Source organism: Ambystoma mexicanum, chromosome 14 (genome assembly GCF_040938575.1).
Source record: "Ambystoma mexicanum isolate Mex_15411 chromosome 14, UKY_AmexF1_1, whole genome shotgun sequence".
NCBI lineage: Eukaryota > Metazoa > Chordata > Amphibia > Caudata > Ambystomatidae > Ambystoma > Ambystoma mexicanum.
This window is the reverse complement of record NC_090940.1, coordinates 293,777,348-293,798,172: the sequence shown is the minus strand read 5'-3', so window position 1 is coordinate 293,798,172 and position 20,825 is coordinate 293,777,348.

The window sequence follows — 20,825 nt, the reverse complement described above, 5'->3', positions numbered from 1 at the left end:
ACGACCCTGACAATGCCCTCAACAAATGCCTCCTTATATGAACACATGGACGGCAAACAACAACCTTAAACTAAACCCAACCAAAATGGAAATAATGAAAACCCCATGAGATAACAACCTAACACAGACATCTCACACCTGTCCCTCGAGTATGGGAACTCAACTTGAATTATCAACAGTGAGAAAAAATCTTGCAATACTCATGGACAGTGGTCTCACCCTGGAACCACAGGTCAAACCAATAGAAAAAAAATATATCTACCATCATTGCCTAATAAGAGGGATCCTCCCTTACACCGTCTTCCCACACTGTACCTCGTTATCATCTCATTGGTCTTATAAAGAATAGACAATTCAAATGGCCTCTACCTAGGAATGCCCGAACACTTAAAAAAAAAACTACAACACATCCAAAACACAGCAGCAAGACTATTCCTGAGACTAAATCAAAGCGATCACCCCAGCTCTGAATATTCTACATTGGCTACCAGTCAAGAAACTAATCAATTTCAAATCCCTCTGCATTGCCAATAAATCGCTACACAGAGAAGGGGCCAAATTCCCCCAAAGCAAAAATCACCCAATACCAAACCAGAAGAACCTTAAATTCTAGCACCAACCTCCAAATAGAAATAGGACATTATGAGAAAAGTAAATTCGGAGAAACTGTTTTCTCCATTCTCATACCGAAACTATGGAACTTGATCCCGAAGGAAATGGGGATGATGGAAGACCATCTAATCTTCTGGAATTGGCTTAAAACCTGGTTATTCAACACACAGAGATAAACACAGATCAATAACAACTATACAACGATCACCCATACAATGACCAAACCGTGGGTGGGCTCCTTCAACCCATACAATGGCCAAACCACAGCCACAAAGGCATTGAAAAACTGAGGTACAGAACCGCAATGATCTCTACAACCAAACATGCCTCAATTCTTGGACCAATGTTTCAAGACACATGCACACACATTTGCATAACGGTTCAAGAGGACCCAGGAAACCCAATAACCCCTGGACAATACCCAGCCCAGTGACAGCTAATAATCCCCTACACAATCATTTGTACCATACTAATCTATTTCCTTCCTTGCAGTCTCGCCCCACCAATCCAATTCTAGCCTCACGCCAATGCAAAGGTGAATGCCCTACAAAAAGAAAACAATAGCATAGCTGCACAATATCCAGAGACCACCCAACATGTTACCAACCACTTTCTCTTCTCTAACCCCACCGTCACCACATACCACACACACCCACATGACTAGCGAACCGCCCTGCTAAACACCCCAAACCGCACATCACTGAAACCAACTCACAAACCCCAATAGTCTCCAACAGCCAACAACCCAAACACTGGACCCCGTCCATGCGGAAACAGTAAGCATGCAATGTACAAAACAAAGCACACATGCACAGACTCCATTTACTCCTGGATCAACATACATTCACCCACCCCACTTTACCTTATAGATTTGACTATAACAGGTCTGACTATACTATCCCATGAGCAAATACTGATTCAATATTTCTCCTAGTTTTAGAAGGACAGCGGAATTATCTGCTAAACCCTATTTATTAGGAGGTGACATTTTGCATGCTAATATTTTACTACAAAGGCTTTAATAAATTACACAGTTACATACATTGTATTTGTATATTAATACTTGTTTTACTTTGAATTATACAAGGTAAATGTTACTTTGCAGACCCAACACTCAAATCTTGTCACAGTCTTTGAAAAGATGCTCTGCAGATTATCATTGATGTCTGGGATTTGCCCTGCATCCTCTTATATAAAGGGGGGAGGGGTTGGGACAGCTGTGCATCCGCTCATCATCTATTCTACCGATACAATTACCTTACTGAGCAGTTCATTGGAGGGTAAGCAGTGTATGTATATGTTTCAAACATTTGGAATAAGAAAGGCACAATTCTAAAAAGATGCCCTGTGCTGCAAAAAAGATGCCCTGTGCCGCAAAACGAAAGAGCCCTTCTTTCCCCTTACTCCAGATTGTGGGGGCTGGGGGGTTAAATCATATTGTATACCCCCTGCCTAAAATTATGGGGGGGATTTATCCCACCTGTTCCCCCCCCATTTCCTACGCCCATGAGGCTTGGGCTGTACGTGAGGCGAGAGGCACATTAAATGCTACTCTTGGGGAATGACTAATGTAGCTTTGAATATGGGTGAATGAACAGAAACACGCTGCCTACTGTCTCTGCTCATAATGTCTACACATACACACACACTACGCCAATTTCAGCCTTCTTATATGTTTGAAAACGTGAGCCCCGGACGGTTCTGAATGAAAGCTTCAGCTGCATAGGCAGAGTTTCTCCTGGGGCATCTTCCACTCCTTTAAATTTGGGAAAGATCTTGAATTTGTCACTGCAAAACACTGGAATTTTATGAAATGTGAGTGTCAAGCTTGGCGCTTTCACTGAATGTCAAACTATGAGTCTCTAACTCTGAGCCCACCGAATATGTCAAGCTTTCTAGGAATTTCAGGGCCTAGTGGGAAAGTCAGGGTTACTGGACATATCCAACGTGGAGCTTCATTGAGATACCATATGCTGCGAGCACAATGAAATCTGAAGTTACTGGGAATGCCAGCCTTACTGGTGAATATCAGACTGGGAGTTTACAGAGAATGCCTACTTTACTGGGAATGTTAAACTCAGAGTTGACTGGAATACCAAGCTTACATGGAAGGTGCTGGAAATGTCAACGTGGGAGCTAACAAACAGTGAATATCAAGTTAACATGCACGCTTACTGGGAAGTGCAAGCTTACTCTGTGTTCCTTGGGCATGTCAAGCTTACTGGAAGGATGCATGCCTGGGGGCATGAGGCAGTGGATGGGGGAGTGGTTGAATGGGTGAGTGAATACGTGAAGCCGTGACCAGTTGGACTGCAGACATGGTAAGTTTGCGTGAGCATTAGATTATCAACCCTACTGAGCAGGAGAACAAAGAAATAGCAGTCAGGCAATGCTGCCCTCGGCCTCCCCGCACCCACAATGCCCCACAGAATGTACATGTTACCTAAGGTGAAATGCATAGAACTCACACAGGTGGGTGCGGTACAGCCATCTACTGTACATTACCACACATACACATATAGTTCTGTCAGCAGCAATTCAAACTGTACACACACAAACAATGTCAGTAGAGGATTGTGTAGACTGTTTAATACTCGCGTTTAGCCAGTTGTAAATGAAACGCTTCGTTTGAACTCAATTAAGCAAACTGCAGAAGTGCAGTGATGGTACGTTTGGAGTCGGGGGTGTCCAGGTGAGGGGCACCCCCCTTAAATCACCATCATTTGGAGGCATTTCCTTATCCTGGAGTACAGTTCACCCTGAGAGTAAGCCTATGACTTTCATGGACACGAACATCATCACGAGTCCAGCAAACCTGCGCCTGCGCCTGCGCCGCTCTCCAAGCTGCAGTTAATCTCTATGGCCGACTTTCAGATCAGCCTCCAAGATATCTGACTTCACTAACTGAGAGCAAACACGTTGGAAGGGACGGGGATGTATTAGGCACTCAACCCACTGAGCTATCCAACCTGCAACATGCTGCTCACTATTATCTGTGCTACACCGACAGTTCCTGCGATAGGAGAAGCTGGGGCGGGTCGAAGGTGCACAACCCGACAGCTCCTCCAGCAGCGCAGACTTTACACTGGCATCCCCTGCTGTGGGGCGTGGGCGACGGCACAAGACAACGACAGCTACACTCCAAGGACAGTTCCCACTGCACTGCAGGTAGGACCTGCTTGGACAGCTGCAGATACTAATTCATCTGCCCTGCACGGGCTGTTGTAGCTGCACTTAAGGGGCATCTCCTGCTGCACCCTGAGTGCAGTTACTACTGCAGAAGGAAGAGGCGGTCCAACACCTGCTCATTCTAGTGAACTCTTTTGCTACACTGTCTGCAGGCCGAGTGGTGCTGCCTACATGCAGTAAACAAAAGACAAATGATTGGTGGGCAGCAATAAGGAGTGGGAGCGCTGCATGAAGCGATGAGATGCACGTTCTCCATCACAGGGCAGCTGACGCAGTGGCGGAGCCAGGAGTCGGGGGGCAGGTGGGCGCTGCTACCCTGGCTCCCTCCGGGTGTCCAGTGCACACCCCAGGCTCCCGCTGGCACCCTATTAGCCGCCCCCTGGCACCAAAAGCTGCCTCCACTACTGACACCTGGGTTCCTCTAAGATATAATTCCAAGTGCTCTGGAAGAGAGGTAAAGCACATTCTTTGCTTCTCAACCGACCTAACAATCCATTAATGCCGAATGTAAAATTATGTTCATATAGTGCTAAAACCTAACCTGCAGGTGAACATGATCCCTGGACTTAAGCCTGGTTACCACTCGAAAATTTGACTCTTTTTTTTCTGCATTTTTGATCGTTTTATTTGAAACTACTCAATTTAAGCTTAATTTAAAATCTCGCTGGCTTTCTTTTGTCACATCTTTCTTTTTACATGATTTGGGAAATTAGTAAAGTTATGTTTTCTCCAGACAATGTGAGGATATTTTGTTTAGGGTCATCCCTTCTCCCACACATCCAGTGGGCACCAAATGTTAGGAGACGGTTCTGCCCACCCCTCATTCCTCATTAACATGTGTTTTTCTTCACAGCATGAGAGTATGTGTCCCCGGGCACGAATTACACAAGAACCTCAAAGGATTTGCTGAGGTTTGCTGGGGGCAGAGAGTACTGCTGCGGGTTATCCCAGCAGAATGCATGTATTCAGAGAAAGATCAAACCAAAGGGAAATAGAACTCCCAGCTGGAGGGTTCAAATTCATCCTCTCCACCCAAAAGTTGACGACTCTGCCGCAAAACCTTGCTTTGAAATCTGGCAACTGTCTCTGCCACAGTAATCTGGATTTTCGACTTTTCCTTAACAAAAATATGCTTTCGATTGATGCCATATTCGCTCTTTTTGATAATGTTAGAGTTTAAACATCAAGGTGGAATTCCAGGCCCCCAGGCTCAGCACATCCATTGGTGAGTTTAGGGGCTGACACAGTGCTTCCAGAATGTTCTGCCTTGAATTTATAACTCTAAGATTAAGGGAAGTATGGCTAGGACAGAGGTTGGTTGTTTGGTGGTCCAGCAGTACGAAGACTGCACGTGAATGGAATACACTACTACCTTTGACATCTCTTGCAGTGAGAGAACCCAAAAGAACGCACCTGCTTTGAACGTAATCTAAAAATGTAAACATCTCAAGGCCTCAAACAATATTAGAGGAAGCTCAATTTGTATCAGAAAAAAATGATTTCTTCCGTTACTACTGATTAAACTAAATACTTTGAAAGCTGTGTGAAAAAAAAAAAGATATCGAAAAGTTGCGTTCCTGGACAATGGAGAAATTCAATCCAAGCTATCTATTGCCCATAAAATATGATTTGAGAACAGCTTTCGAAACATTACGTGTGGTTAGAACAATAAAGTGAATGTGGAATGCATTTAGTTTTAGTCTGGATGAAATTGATTCCATTTATACAAACTATTTAAGAGATGTCAATTTTGATATATAGGGCCCGATTCATAGAATTCTTTGCTTGAAAAATAGGGTACTTGCATGACATTCTGCACGCAAATCCCCGTTTGGTGATTCATGGAATCAAATGCGCGGTACTTTTCCTGGACTTGCGTGGAGTTTCCGAGCTGTCGAGGGCCTTATGGGAGATTCCACGTACAGCATGGGCGTGGCTTGCGCCGAGGGCTGGGAAGAGGGTGGAAGACCAGAAATGGGGGAGAACTTGCAAAAACGTGGGCGTTAGGGGGAATGGCCTGCAGGCCGTCCCTCCCACGCCCATAATTGCACGGCACGAGACGTATTCATGGATTAGATTGCCCAACCTCTCTGCCGGGAAATGGCCCACGCAAGTCCCTCATATGATCCAACCCCGAAGGCATGTGTAAGTACACTAGCGTTTAGGATTTGCAGCATAGAGATGGGGTTGCATGTCAGATTTCGGGGTGCGTGTAAGCAACCAGGATTCCAAACTTACTTAGGGGTGTGCGTAAGCAGTCTAGCTGGGTGCAGGAACGGTTTATGGGGATTCGCATGCAGATTTCCAGAGTTTAGACCGAGTTACGATTTTTCATATGCAGGTTGTCAGGGTGCCGGGACCAGTTACGGGTGACCCTGCACAGGGTTCCCGAGATTCATGCCTGCTTGCAGGGAACCCCACAAACTGTTTGAAGGTGTGTGTATTCACACGCGGGGGAGCACGCAAAGGTGGCTGATTTGTCTGTTCATGCTTTGCATGTGGGTGCGTCAAGGGCATTCCGGCCGCAACTTGTGAATATGGTTACTTTGCGCAAACAGTTTAATGAATATGTGGCACGTGCATTTATTGATCTGTGTGCAGCCTCGCGCAGTGTCCTTCACGGCGCGCGGCCCTGGTCTTGCAGTATTTCTGCTAAAATGTCCATGAATCAAGCACATAATGTGTATTTTACACTTTCTTGGGTCGTTTCCTATTTAATAAGAGAAGTATTATGTGAAGCATTACATGTTTGAGACTATGTTGGCATAGGCATTACCAGAAGGGGATACGTGCTGCCACAGCATGCAAGGGGCAAGGGCGTATTGACTGGAGAGGAGGCATCCATTGGCCAGACTCATAACCTACGCCTCAGTCATTCTCTGCCCCTCTCTATTTCATAGCACGTTGACACCTCACATTGCAGAGCTGGGAACCGGCCTCGTGTTAATATTCATTACATTTCCCAAATGGTCAAATTCAAAGACTTAAAAAATGTAATCAGTACATTCGCAGGGAATAAAGTCTGAAAAATTGGTTTTGTAGTTTTGTAAATTGACTGCAAAGTCAGTAAAGGGACTACAGAGGAGATTTTCTCAGAAAATAAAGTAAAAACGTTTTACTTAAGTTTTCATTAATTTTGCTAATGACAAATCCTGCAAATTAGTGTTTGGTAGGTTAGTTTTTCAGTCATTTCACTAGATGCGCACCTGAAAATATGTGTTTATAATTTTGCAGTTTTGTGAAGTGCCAAAAAGTTTGGGATTTAAAGAAGTGACACAGGTGGAATTTACATTTCTGACACCCCTACGTGCCACCATTTTGCATGTTAGGTGACATATGTACCCTAAAGCAAAGTGGTCCTGGTGATGTCTGCAGTAGTAGAGGCCAAATGCATGAAAATACCCTTTCTGATGAGGCCCCTTCCTGGCTCTGCAGACATCCAAAGTGGCAGCTGAGGGGGTCAGTGTCTCCCGCACGCTGGTGGATGATGGGCCCGCAGGATGAAAGGCGAGGACCCCCTGGTCACCCAACCTTGATCCCTGTCACATGGCAGAGGACAGTCACAGAACCACAGAGTAACAGTTCTCCCTTGCCCCTCCGAGAGATCCAGAAGTTATCAAGGCAAACCCAAAATCCTAGAGTGGAAAAATAAATGTTTCCGTTTAGCCACAGTGAATTTCATGCACACAGCACCAGTAACGTCTCCTTTGATATTAGCACATGGGGATTGTTATTGACCTCCTCTCTGCCAATCAGAATGTTTAGAGCCCAGTTAATAACTACTGGTATTGACTGCATTCTGAACAATATTGAAAAACAGGCAGGGAAACACCAATGCAGTTCCATGGCAGGATTTCTTTCAACAAGACACTTCCTCCCTGAGAGGACTTTTTTGTTGCTGCAACGTGTTAGTCAAAACACAAAAGAGAAAGCTAAAACATGGGAAAATGCTTTTGATTTCTTTTAGGGAACCCGTTTCCATGCTCATCATGTTATAACTATTTCAATAAATCAAACATTGCAATGAAAATGCTTCACTTATGAAGACAACCACGTTACTTAAATACTAAAAATAAAAACAATTAAGCAGCTCAATTTGCCTATTTATTTTACTCACTAAAATATTGTACTTGATACCGCCCGGGCTAATAGCGTTACCGGCAACCGGTCCGGCGCTATTAGCGCCGGATCAAGGGTTTGGCGCTAATGGGTATTCCCCATTTCCCATTGGGTCCAATGGGGCATTTTTAGGGCAATTAGTGCGCGCTAATAGCGCTGCGTTAATTGCCCGAAAATGGGTGTTAAGTTGGTGCATTTACCCGCAGCTAAGAGCTGGGGGTAAATGCTGCCAGACTCGTGACTGGGCAGACCCTTCAATGCGGCGGTAAAAGCATTACCGCCGCATTTAAGGGCTACCACCCAACTCATGATGAGGCCATGTGTATAAAAGGAAATGTGTCTGGTAACCTAAGGTAAGAGAGTGAAGATGTCCAACATACAGTATAGTAAGAATGACAAGATCTCACACCTTGATGCTAAAAAGGTTATTAGTAAAAACGTGTTCTCTATCATGTCATGCTAGACTTTATTTGAGCTTACGCTGAGGCAGTATGGTGCCTTCATTGGGAGTAGGCTGTCATCGTATTGTAATACAGACACATCTATTGCGAGGAAATATACTCGGATCTTGCAAGGTCAGCTGCGTTTATTAGACTATGTGGAAGGCAGGAGTGGATGTGCGACCAAAGAGGTATCTAGGGAGAAACGGGTCACGTGACTGTCTTTTTGTGTAAAGTGACAGCCTGACTCCCTGTTGTGTGAAATGTTTTAATGATGCGAATTGAATTGGTCTTTGGCTCAGTTGTGGTCAGGCTTTTAAACCTTCCACAGCTGCCAGGGTGCCATTGTGAGCCTGGCTTCTTTGAAACGATGCACAAGGGAACAAGAAAGCAAACACCATTCTATTTGCTCCTAAGCCCCGAACGGACATACATTAATTTATTTATGTACTGTGCATTTGTAAGGCGCTTATACATCAAGTAAATTGTGTTTCAATGGGCCCACTGGGCAACGGGAAGGGAACATGGCAATGAAAGGCTGATATAAACAATGAAAGAGAGAGGCGGTCCTACTAGAGGACAGGTAATTCAGACAGGAAGGCTGTGAAGAAGTATGGGCCCTTTCCCTTAATGGTGGGCTTTCTACTGTGGCTCCTCTATGAGCAAAGTCCAGGTCTGGGTTTCCTTCGGGTTCATGACACCTGCCAGGACCTTCACAAGGATGGTTGCATTGGTGCGAGAGACAGGAGTCCTCTTGGACGGAAGCTGGGCACTTCTGAGAGTTACTCTGCATAATCCAGCTGGCTATACCCTTCTCAACCTGGGCTACAGTTACCTGTTCCAATTAATAAAGGGCAGTCTGGGGGTTCTAGATCCAACTGAGGTGAAGATTATTCTGCGTTCCAACGTGCACTTGACGGTTTACTTTGGGCATTGGGGCTCTCGTTATTAACTGAGTGGCTCTCAAGTGCACTATGTCTTTGGCTGTATTGTCGGGTGCTGCTGGCCACAGCTTCTTCAAAGCACTTGATATTTGACATTGCATTTGCATGTTAATAAATCTTGTGACCCATATTTAAGGAGTCCAATCTTTTGTGCTTCCATTGTGAGTCGCCTGACACCTCTTAGGATGTTTTAGTGAAGGTTTCACATTATATAAAGGAACATTCAAGCATCTCAGTGGTCTAAGTTGTGGGATATTCTAATCGGCCAATGTTGCTTAGTAAATCATCCCAGGAAAACAGAAAACATTTTCCACAAGTACCATGAGCCATAAGTGTGGTGGGAATTATTTTTGGTCCATCCTATAAGGAAGTAAGGGCCTCATTATGACTTTAGTGATGCAGGAAAAGAGTGCAAGTCATTCCGTTACCTCAATTTTTCCCACACCGCCAAACTACAAGTTTGGTGGAATTAACACGGGTGGAATTCCTGAGTGGCGGCAGAATTACCGAGTGGTAATTCCGATGATTTCTGGAGGTAAAGTGAAATGGAGGAGCAACCTCCACTTTTCCTCCAAAAATAGGCAGAAGTACCACCAAAAATCCATAAAGGAGTTCTATGGACTGCATAAAATAGGGATTTACACCACATACTGCCACTTGTAATCCTGTGGTAAACCCACGGGGCCAAGTGGTGGTAACAGTCATTCTGTTTGGTGGTATTCTGGCGATTATGCCATCTCAATACCATCAAATGAAGTATCTGTATTGCGGTCTGCACTCCAGGTCTTTACTCCTTTCTTATTTTACCAGTGACTAGGTGGTTTCTCACTGTGCTTCCAAGTCTTTCACAATTCTCGGTTTCTAAAGCTTCCAGGTGTCTCAGCACTTCTCTCAGGCTCTAGGCTGTTTCTACATTTTCTCAATGTTCCCTCTCCAGTTCCAAATGTCTTCCAGACTTCTCACCACCCCTCTCAGGCTCTAGCCCTTTGCCATGATTGTCATTACCATTCTTAGTCTCTAGGCACGTTTTAAAAGGTTATCACACCTTTCAGATTCTTTCACGGTCCTCAGCACCCCTCTAAGGCAATTTCTACATATTTCTCAACACACCTCTCATGTTCTCGGCATTTTACAAACTTGCCAGTGCCCCTCTCAGTCTGTGGGCATTCTGTCAGAGTTCTCAGGAGTTTCTCCCAGCATCAGCCTCTGTGTCTGCCAGTCAGGCACTGGGCATCTGTCTACAACAGCCTTTCACTACAGTAGATCAAGGAGTCCTCCTTCAGCTCCAAATGGTTATTAACTCTCTTTCAGGAATCCTACTCTTCTTTTACCCCTCGTTTTAAAACCTAATTTGTAGTAAGATTACTCACCTATCTCTCAAATTTCATTGGCTGAGGGGGGCGGGGGAGCGGGGTAGCTATTCTCTTTGACCATCAAGCTCTGGTTTCTGCATCCTGTCACATGACAACACCTTATAACATGATTAGGAAAGTTCTGATATAGGATCCTGGTTGGCTACCTTGGATTTGACCAGTTACTCACTGTTTGTGGAACCACCCACCCCTTGCTCACTGCTCTTAGAAAGGCACAGCTCACCCTACTGATGAGATCCAAGGAGGCCAAAACTTGTGCCTGGTGTTGCTGTCGGTACTCTTGTTCAGAGGAGAATTGCCTGGCATTTCGGTGCTGGACTGCCCCATGGCAGGACAAAGATTGATATGTTATGGATATTTCTCCTCTGTCAAAGACATAGTGAGCTAAAGAATCTGGGTAAGACTCTCGAAACTGGGACTTATTGGCCGGCAGAGGAACTCCCAGGATCCCCCTTTTTTTTGCCCACATAAAGCTGCTAGACCCTGAAACAAACAGAGCAATTAAATGCTGGCTTCAAGATGACTCACAGTTATATTTTCTTAGATGACAGCCAAGTCATCACACTACATTAATCATTTCAGTGCCTTCCAGATATATATCTTTCTCCTAAAAAAGTGATTGAGTTTTGCCTGTGGGTGTTGTCTTCAAGGAAACATGGATCAGTCATTATCACGATACAATTTATTAAGGTTTTCGTTTATATTTGGGGATCATTACAATTAAGGGGGCAAGATAATAAACGGGTTGAGGAAGGTGAACATAAAGAAAAATCTGGAGAGCTGCTCATGATCCCGGTATTTTCTTGGGATTTCTTCATATGACACAAGAAGAACAAATAACAGGAAGACCTCTGTGTATGTTCCATTACAATCAAGTCAGCGCAAAAGTACCACGCATTAACATCAAAACCAAAAAAAAAACCAAATGGAAGTTCTTGGGATTCAGTGGTATAAAAAGTCCAGGCTTCCTCCCTGCAGTCCTCGGAGAGTTTCAGTCACCCAGAGTCTGGGGGCGATTAAAGCATTCTCTGCACTTCTTTACCAACATCAGTAGTTTTTCTACTTCACCTTCTTTGCAGAGTCTGGTAATAGCAGTCAAATGCTGCCAAAGTCCAGTTCTGGGCAATCCCTGTACTGCGGCTAGGGGTCACTTGGCCTAAGCCACATGGACTCTTATTGGTCTTTAGCGGGTTGTTGGGTCAGAGGGAGGTTCCTCCAGCCCTCTTCTGGGAAATGTCTTCCTGATAACCATCTCCTCCTGTGATCTTCCCCCACCTCCTAATTTCTATTCTCCTGCCGCACCACCCACTCTCAATGTCTCTCCTCGAATTCCTGGTATCTCTCCTGCTCTCCCTCCTCCCCGCTCCTGGGCATCTCCAGCTGTCTCTATACTTCCTATTTATATCTTTCCTTCTAAAGTCTCTTTTTCCATTTCACCAACTTATCCTTCAGATTTCTCTCTACCTTTGCATGTTCTCTCATCAGCTCCTCCTGTTCGCTCCAACTGCTGCTTGTTCTCCTGTTCCGTCACTACCTCTCATGCTATATCTACCTCCTACTTCAACTGTAGTTTCCAACCTGCTGATTTTTGTCCAAACGTCATCTTCCTGCCTCTATTGCCAGACACTTCCACTACTTTCCTCCAAGTTACCCTTTCTTCTCCACTCCTACTCACATCCTCTGCTCCAACCTCTTCCAAACCAGCCTGCTACGCAATGCCCCTATTGCCACCAACATGCTCATTCTCTGCACCCCTGCTCTCTCCAGCCCCCCACCTCCTTTTGACAAACCCTGCCGCCTGTATAGGAGCTCTGTCCTTGAACCTCTCCTCCTCAATATCTGCTAGGTGCGGGTATAAAACAGAGAGGATTGCCTGATTTGAATTCATTGAATTCACGGGTGGTGCTCTGTCCATGTGATGGCACATCCCTTCCATTACATGGCTTCATGAACCCAGCCGATATCTGGGGTCGGCACCATTTTGGATTTGGTATTCACACATTCTGTCTGGCAGTTCTGTTGAGCTGAGCTGCGCGTTTAGTGAGCCCTTTGAGTTTGTGAATCCTGGCGCTCTGGGAACATGTATTCTTTGGATTGGTCTGACCAACCACTCGTAAGCTCTGCTCTGTATTCTTCCTTTCCAAGAAGTTGAGAGATCTGCAGGGCCTTTAATTGGCTTGTATCGGCCTGTAACTGTACTGCATGGGCACTTTGTAACCTTGGGCCTGGAAATGCTGTGGGCATCCTTTCTGCTGGGTCCTCCAAAGCCTGCTCCTGGCAGTCGCAACGTGGTGGAGCCTGGGTCAGGAAGCCTTTTTTACTGGTGCTTAGGACATAAGGCCTGGTAGTCTACATTTTCCTTAGCAGGAAAACTAACTTTTAACACTTTATTGCTTGAATGCTACCTTTCAGTCTAAATTTGACTTTCAAACTGCTTCAAGCCACTTTCAAGTGAATTGTGTCCTACGATTGTGCCAGACGAGCCATAAAAGTATGTGTTTGAATTTCCATATCCTTATAACTCAAGGCCAGTAAACCTTTCTTGTCAGTGGATTGTTGTAACAGGTAAACATATGAGAAGGTAGTAAAAAAAACAGCAATGCATGCAGTTCTTTGGGCATTGTAAAGAACTCATGGTGGCAACAGTAAAGACAGACAAAAGTGATCACAGTTCAAGAGTGTTTATTTAAATGTTTATGCAGGTTGGATAAATGCCTCATCTTAACCCAAATCTAAGATGGGAGCAAGCTACGACCATCAAATAATAATAAGGCAGTCCGAGTGGCGTCTTGTCAAATAAAAGGGCCTATACAAAAAAAACGATTGCCAATCTTTACAACTAAATACAAAAAGCGTGTGGGATAGGATTAACAAGAAAGAAAGAAGTGTTTATAAATGATAAATCAGGATGTGGAAGCCCGGGGTCTCCCTTCCCCACATTTTGAGCATGTGACAAGGCGGGACTCCTGAGCACAGCACAGCACACGCTCGAGCTTTCCCAGAACGCAAACACAGTTCTGTTCTCAGATTTCAGGACTTGCAATGGTCCCTTTTATACAAAACGTCTCTTGCCTCCGAGGACCTGATGTGTTCAAAATAACAAACACAACTTTCAATTCTGCATGTATGGTGGGTCATGGCTTTTCAACCCTGGATCCACCTCTTCCGGGCTCAGATCCCTCTCGAATGTTCGCCTCCCTCCGTCAGATTCACTACGGCTTTCCTCAAAACACTTTCACCAGTTGCATTCACAAGTCTTAATGTCCTTTTACACAATCCACTGTGGACATCCCTCTGTCGGGTTCACTCTTGTGAACACAATGACCATCAGGGCATCATGCTTCGCCCCGTTCTGCAGGCCTCCCTCCGTCGAATACACGTTTGCAATACTCTCAGTTTCTTCTACTTTATTACTATGCAGGATTCACTTCACTTGGTTTTCCAATGGTTTGTCGATCAAAGACTTTCGAATGTAGAGGGGATTTTGCTAAACCCTGGTATGAACATTTTGACCTTTCCCTTGCAGCTTTCCCAATGCCTTCTGGTATCAGTAGTTTCAACAATGGGGAAATTAACCAGAGTCTCTCAAATGATCACCCACGTGGTGCTGGACCCCTCTGCAGCTGGTCTTCCCTTTCGGAGTTAACAGTTCTTTGATTTTCCCTGAATTTGTTATTCATTACTTTAGTTCAACACAGTTCGGTTTCTTATTGATTCTCCCCTTGACTCACCGGCTGTGATGAATGCTTGACCTTTCTGGTCTCTGAATTGAAGGACGCTACCACGGTAGCAGGCTTCTCTCCCTGTCCTGATTATCAGTGTAGGAAGGCTTTGTGTACCGTTGACATCTTCTGCAACACATGCTGGCTATTGTTCACGGCCTTAAGATTCCTTTCATGGAGGCTTCGCTGGTCTGGGTCGGAAAGGGCAAGGTCGCTTCTCTCCTTGTTGCCGCTTCGGTTCTCGCTGCCTTTCTCCTCCTCTTGAATTGCCGTACTGGGATAGCTGTCTCGTCATGTGGTCTACCTTGCTCGTAGTGTGCTTTCGTGATCCACGTTCTATCCCTGTGGGGAAGGGAAAGGGCCGTCAGGTGTGTGTGATTCTGGTCAATTGCCTGACTTTGCCTGACCCTTGTGCTGGGACATGTCAGGTAAACGGCTCTGGTGTTAGTCTATTGTCTTTCGTGTTGTGTGAAAGTGTTCATGTCGAAAAAGGGGGGAGGTAGAGTTTCTGAGTATCCTACATGGTAGGATGGGAAAAATGTGTTGGAAGAAGGGGGATACTGTGTCTCACCCGTCGGTGTCCCACTTCCACTCCCAGAGGACACCCCATAGAGGTGATCCTCCCTCACTGGTCCACCCCCAGGAACTGGATCCAATAGTGATTGCTGTGTCCTGGCCACCTGGATGACAGATCTCCGGGGACTAGTCAGGGAGACACCTTCAGGTTTCTCACAACATGATGGTGTTACAAGGAGTTCATGCAAACTCTGGGTGGTGCTATGTTATGTTAATAGTTGCACTTAGTGTATCATGCACAAATATCTTTCATGCTCTCTGTCTCTGCTGAGACCAGGTCTAAAAAAAGACCTTGTGAGTGGAGGAGGCTGCTTTTCTCAAGCAGATATTAAAAAGGAAATTATCTAATTGTACTAACTTTGTAAAGTGCCTCTTATTCAAGATTTTACAATGTGGATTTCAGGTGGTCACTTCCAGTATATATTATGGGCAAAATAAGAATGTTACACTGGTTTTCCTGATCACTGCACATGATAAAACCTACAATAATGATACACATTATTTTTAATAGAAAGATAGTATTCCAAGATAGTGCACTCCTTTGTTCTCTTTCAAAATACCCATAGGAGAAAGGGGAAGGGTACAATGCCAACAGTGTGTGTTCCAGCTTGCTTTGCATAAAATGCAAAGAGCATTTTGAGAAACTAAGAAGCACTGGAGAAGTGGTGCATGCTGGAATTACTAAAGGCATAATTAACACTGGACTTAATGTTAATTCTATTTTTCACAACACACACCCTAACATTAACATGTTTGTAACATTGAAGTGTACATTTATATTGATTTGGATGTGAGGAAAATGGCTGCAACATCAGTCTCTACATTAAAGACCAAAGATTGGGGCCCATGGGCCACCTATAGTTAATGTTTCCTTTCCCTCCGCAGAGTTTTAACAGGGACTGAGGGTAAGAATGGCTGTGTGCATGCTCAATACCCAATGCACAGTGATCCTAAGAGAATTAACCTATGAATAAAACTGTCACAGATGGCCTTAACAAATGCACAAGTCCAAAGAAGGGTTCAAGGGTTTGTATTAACAACTTCTTTCATATGCTGTTTAGAGGTGGTTTGGGCTGGCAGATGATGTTACTAAAGGGTTCTTTTAGCTGCTTTATTTCCCTCCCTGGGCCTTCCTCCACCCTAGCCCAAGATTCCCTGGAACCCTAAATCGCCTGACGCACTAAGGATCGGTAATCCCTACTGTCTAATATAGCCTCTCTGACATGGGTGTACCTAAAGGTCAAGGCCTTATTTATCTTACTCCCTCAGGGACTTCCTAAGGGTTGCCCTATTGTAGCATTCCCGAAATAGTGGTCTTTATAAGTAAACACTGCCTGTATTTTCTTACACACTCTTTCGGTCCCCCTTCTTTCTCACTCCCACTCACTCCTTTCCCTGACCTTATGTCACCCAATTCCCCTTTTCTTCCTCTTCTTCTCTCCCTTGTCTCTGTCCCTTCATACTTCACTTTCTCCTCTATCCTCCCACATCACCCGGTCTCCCTCAGGTCTCCTTGATCTACTCTGTCACCAGCTTTCTCACCTCCTACCCTCTTGTATCTCCTCTTCTCTCTCTGCCACCCCCTTCTCTCTTCCCAATTTCCATCTCTTCTACCATTCTGATCTTCTCACACTCTTTTCCCAACCCGCCATCCTCCTCCCTTTGCTAATCCCTACCCTTCCGCCTTCTTCCCTCCACTCTACACCTGTCACTACTCCACTCACTCTCTCTCTCCTACTCTCACTCACAGACTCTCTCTCTTCCTTTACCCTCTGCTACTACGCTCCTACACTCCTGCTCCCCTCCACAACTAGTTACTCTCTCAGGCACTCTCACAATCACAGCTGCAGTCTTTCCATTAGCTACCACTCTTTCTCACAAGCAACACCTCACCCACATTCCTATCCAACTTCTCCGCAGACTCCTTAGCACTCTGCTCCACCTTCCTTCCTATTTCTTGTCTCTCAGTCCACCTCCACACCTCCTGACATCAGCTGAACACCACACGAACTCGTGACTCCCACTGGTCTCTTATAAACATATATCTGGTTTTATGCCTCTCCCACCTCCAATATTGGCTGCATGTTTCACCTGACTCTGTGGCCTAACCTAATCCTGCTCTTTTCCCCAGAGGTGGTCCACTGCTGTGCAAGGATATAAAAAAAACTTTAGCCCCCACCGCCCCCCACCCCTCTATGAATTCTAGAATGCAAACAGTCTCCAGTACATTTTCTGCTGGCTGCTGTGTCAATGCTCCCTTCAATCCAGGTGGCAGTGAGTTGTGCAGGTCGTTAGTAACTGGTGCCATAGCATCCGCATTGGGTGTAGCTGTTGTTCTCCTTCTGCATTCTGCTGAGCTTGAAGTCCCGCAACAAAAAGAAAACTCAACCAGAGTGGAGGGTGTGTGGCATTGGGTGACCAAAGGCCCTACCTGTCACTCCACATAAGGCATGTAGAGGGTGGATTTCAGGGACTGCACCTCGGCCCCCCAAATTCCCTCACCCCATGTCTGGGGTAGAACAGGCTCTTGCATTTTCCTAGGTAAGCCACCTAACCCAGATTGGGAGGAGTCCCTTTTCCCCCCTAACAATGTCAATCTCCAGTTCCTGTCACAACCGACAGTAATCCATGTGGCCTTGTGTCACTATGTGCTATTCAATAGTCTAGCCCACAGTATGGCATAGTAATACATTATGGCAGAGCAATCATAACTCCCAAGAGACATTTTTTAAGGCTCCTCTGTAAAATGGGAAAAGGGCTTTGGACAGATGTGTGGGATTCTGGGTTGCTGTGTGTTGGCTACATCTGTGGCCAGTTTTGGCTGGCGAGAAGCCTGTAACAGTTTGGAAACCCAGTCAAACTTTAGAGGAGCAATTAGTAAGTAGTTGGTGATGATGTGCACAATCCCAGAGAAGTAGCTGAAAATTGAGAGCTCTTCCTTTATCTGATTGTAGCAGTAAATTAGCATAGAAGGCATGAAGTAAAGGGCACACCGACTTCCATGTCATTGTCCGTTGTGTATTGTGTAATGGAGAGACAAGTAAGAGGCGGTCCTTTTTGTCGTGTCCAGAGAGGACCCGGTTAACTGAGTATGAAAGGGAGTCTTGTCATGGGGACAAATAGGATGTGGGAACTCGCGCATGGGGAGAGAGGACCGGCGCGTTTTAACTGGGAGTGTTAAGATACAAAATAAAGATAAAACGTGTTTCCCCCTGCCTCCGCCTCCGTTATTTCTGGTGCGTTTTTGTCTCAGTGCAGTTGCAGGCTAAAGTGACAAGCCTTTGGTGTAGAGGAGGCAATTGTATTGAGCTAATGGTAGATGCTAGCCCAGTAGGCCTGGGTGCCATCATGGCTCAGCATAGTACAGGGCGAGAGAGCCCAAGAGCAGTTGTCGCTGTCATAAATCACCAGGGTATCTTATGAAAAGGATACAGCAACCAAAAAAGGATACAATTGGTAGGGCTCTACCAGATCCTTGAATTCACACGGCTTGATAGTAGTGAAGTCAAATTAGACCTTCCAAATAAGACAACTCTCTGACTAGTAAAACAGGCAGAGAGAGGGATCACTAGAAAGGGCGTGGGAGCATTATAGGAAGTCAGCCTACGATAAATAAAGCATCATGAGAAGTTGTCCCAACTGAACTCTCACTGATAGCACAGCAATAGCACTAATTACAACACTAACCTGTAGGCTTAGAACTGGAATCTCCACCAACAAGTCTCAGAAGAAATCCAGGAATAGAAACAACGACAAAGGAGGGGAGGTTAGTAAGGGAGACTTATCCCGAACGGCACGAGGCTCACGCTAGATACCGGGTTGGTGCACCACAGGATAGCGTCCAAAGTACTGTGCACAATCACCTTCAAACAGTTGTTGATAATACTTCCTTTCCCACGTAGAACAGAAATACAGAAATGAAATGAGTCCAACTGTTATCTCATCACAGGTCCCAGGGATGCGTGTGGAGTTACACGTTTCAAAGAGTTAAAAAAACTGCGTGCAGATTTACACGTGACAAAAGTTCACGCAGCCTGAACAGCCGTGCTTGCAAGTACAGTAGAAAGAGTGCTGATTTACACGCAACAAAAGTACACGCAACCAGGACTGCAGCGTGTAAAGTGTAGAGTAGACCGCGTGTGATTTTACATGCAAACAGAAGTGCACGCAGCCAGACAGCCGTACCTGAAGAGTTCCAGAGTCTGCGTGGGGTTTTACCCGCGAACAAAGTACACGCAGCCAGGACAGCCACGCTTAGAGAGTTCCAGTGTCCGTGTGGGAATTTACACGCGACAAACTTACACGCAGTCCGGAAAGCAGCATGCGAAGATATGAGGAACCCGTGCATGAGGATACACGCGACTGAAGTGCACGCAGACAGTGCTGCCAAAACTCGCGTGTGAAGGAAAGCCGTCTGATGGTCTTCTAATGGACGACTGCCGAAGATAGCGTGTAGAAATTTCACGTGAAGAAAAACTGCTGTAACTTCTAGAAAGCAGCTCCAGGAGTTTGCGTGTGGAAGAAACACGCCGAAGAAAGCCAAGGAAGTAACTGACGAGATGCGAGGACGCAGATCAAGGGTTCAGCTACCAAACGCCATATTGGTTCAATCAGAAGCAGCGAGCAACGTCTCCACGCTGCTTATGAACGTACTGCAGTAACACACGTGACTACCCTGAATCACGTGAATTCAACGACATGAATAATGCAAACGTCGTTTTCCCGGCAGTACATCAAACAACCTCCATTTAGAATAAAACGGTCTAGCATTTTTATGAGCATAACCCGTTCGCTGTGAAGATGATTTTCCAGGTCCAGAGGTAATATGTCCAGCATGCATGACAGTGCCACCCGCCAAAGGAGCAGCCTCTCCCCTTTTCAAGTGGAATTTTCTTAATCAAGCGGGAGCATGGATATTGGAAAGAGGTTCCCAGGACCTATCTTCTGGACCATATCCTTTCCAGTCCACCAGATAATAAGGCCTACCAGAACGCAGTCTCATATCCATTATTTCTTGTACCTCGAATTCATCTGAACCTTTCACAGAAACAGCAACAGGCCGTATAGGCAATCTAGTAGCATCGGAGCATGGCTTGATGAGTGACAAGTGAAATACTGGATGCACTCGCCATCATTGTGGCAATGCCAGACAGACAGCAGCCGGGTTAATCACGTTGAGCACCTCATATGGCCCAATGTACTCAGGCAACAGTTTCTTTTTACCAGGTATCCTCAAGTTCTTAGTAGACAGCCATACTTTCATTCCTGTTTTGTAGACTGGTGCACGTACTCTACGAGCATCAGCATAGATCTTATCTGTTTTTTAGCCTGCTCCAATTGCTGCTTCACCTTCGTCTGTAAATTCTTTAGATCTCTGATATTACGAACTGCTACAGGAGTATCCATAGACAAACCGGAATCCAAAGGAATGGATCTGGGGTGTTGCCTATACAGAACATAGAAAGGAGAAGTACCTATGGCACTATGGTAGGAATTATTGCAGGCAAATTCTGCTGCCGGCAGGACAGTGACCCAGTCTGATTGGAACTGAAGACACAAACACCGCAGGTATTGTTCCATAGTGCTATTAACCCTCTCAGTCTGTCCGTCCGTTTGGGGGTGATGAGCACTAGACATCCTGTCATCAATAAGCAATGCAGAGGTTAGTGCTCTCCAAAAATGGGACGCAAATTGTGAACCCCTGTCGGTAATTATCACTGAAGGCAGACCAAAAAAACGGAATACATGTCGGATGAATAAGTCAGCCAGGACAGCAGCTGTTGGTAACCCAATACAGGGAACAAAAAGAGCCAATTTCGTAAAGTAGTCCACCACAACCCATATGGTATT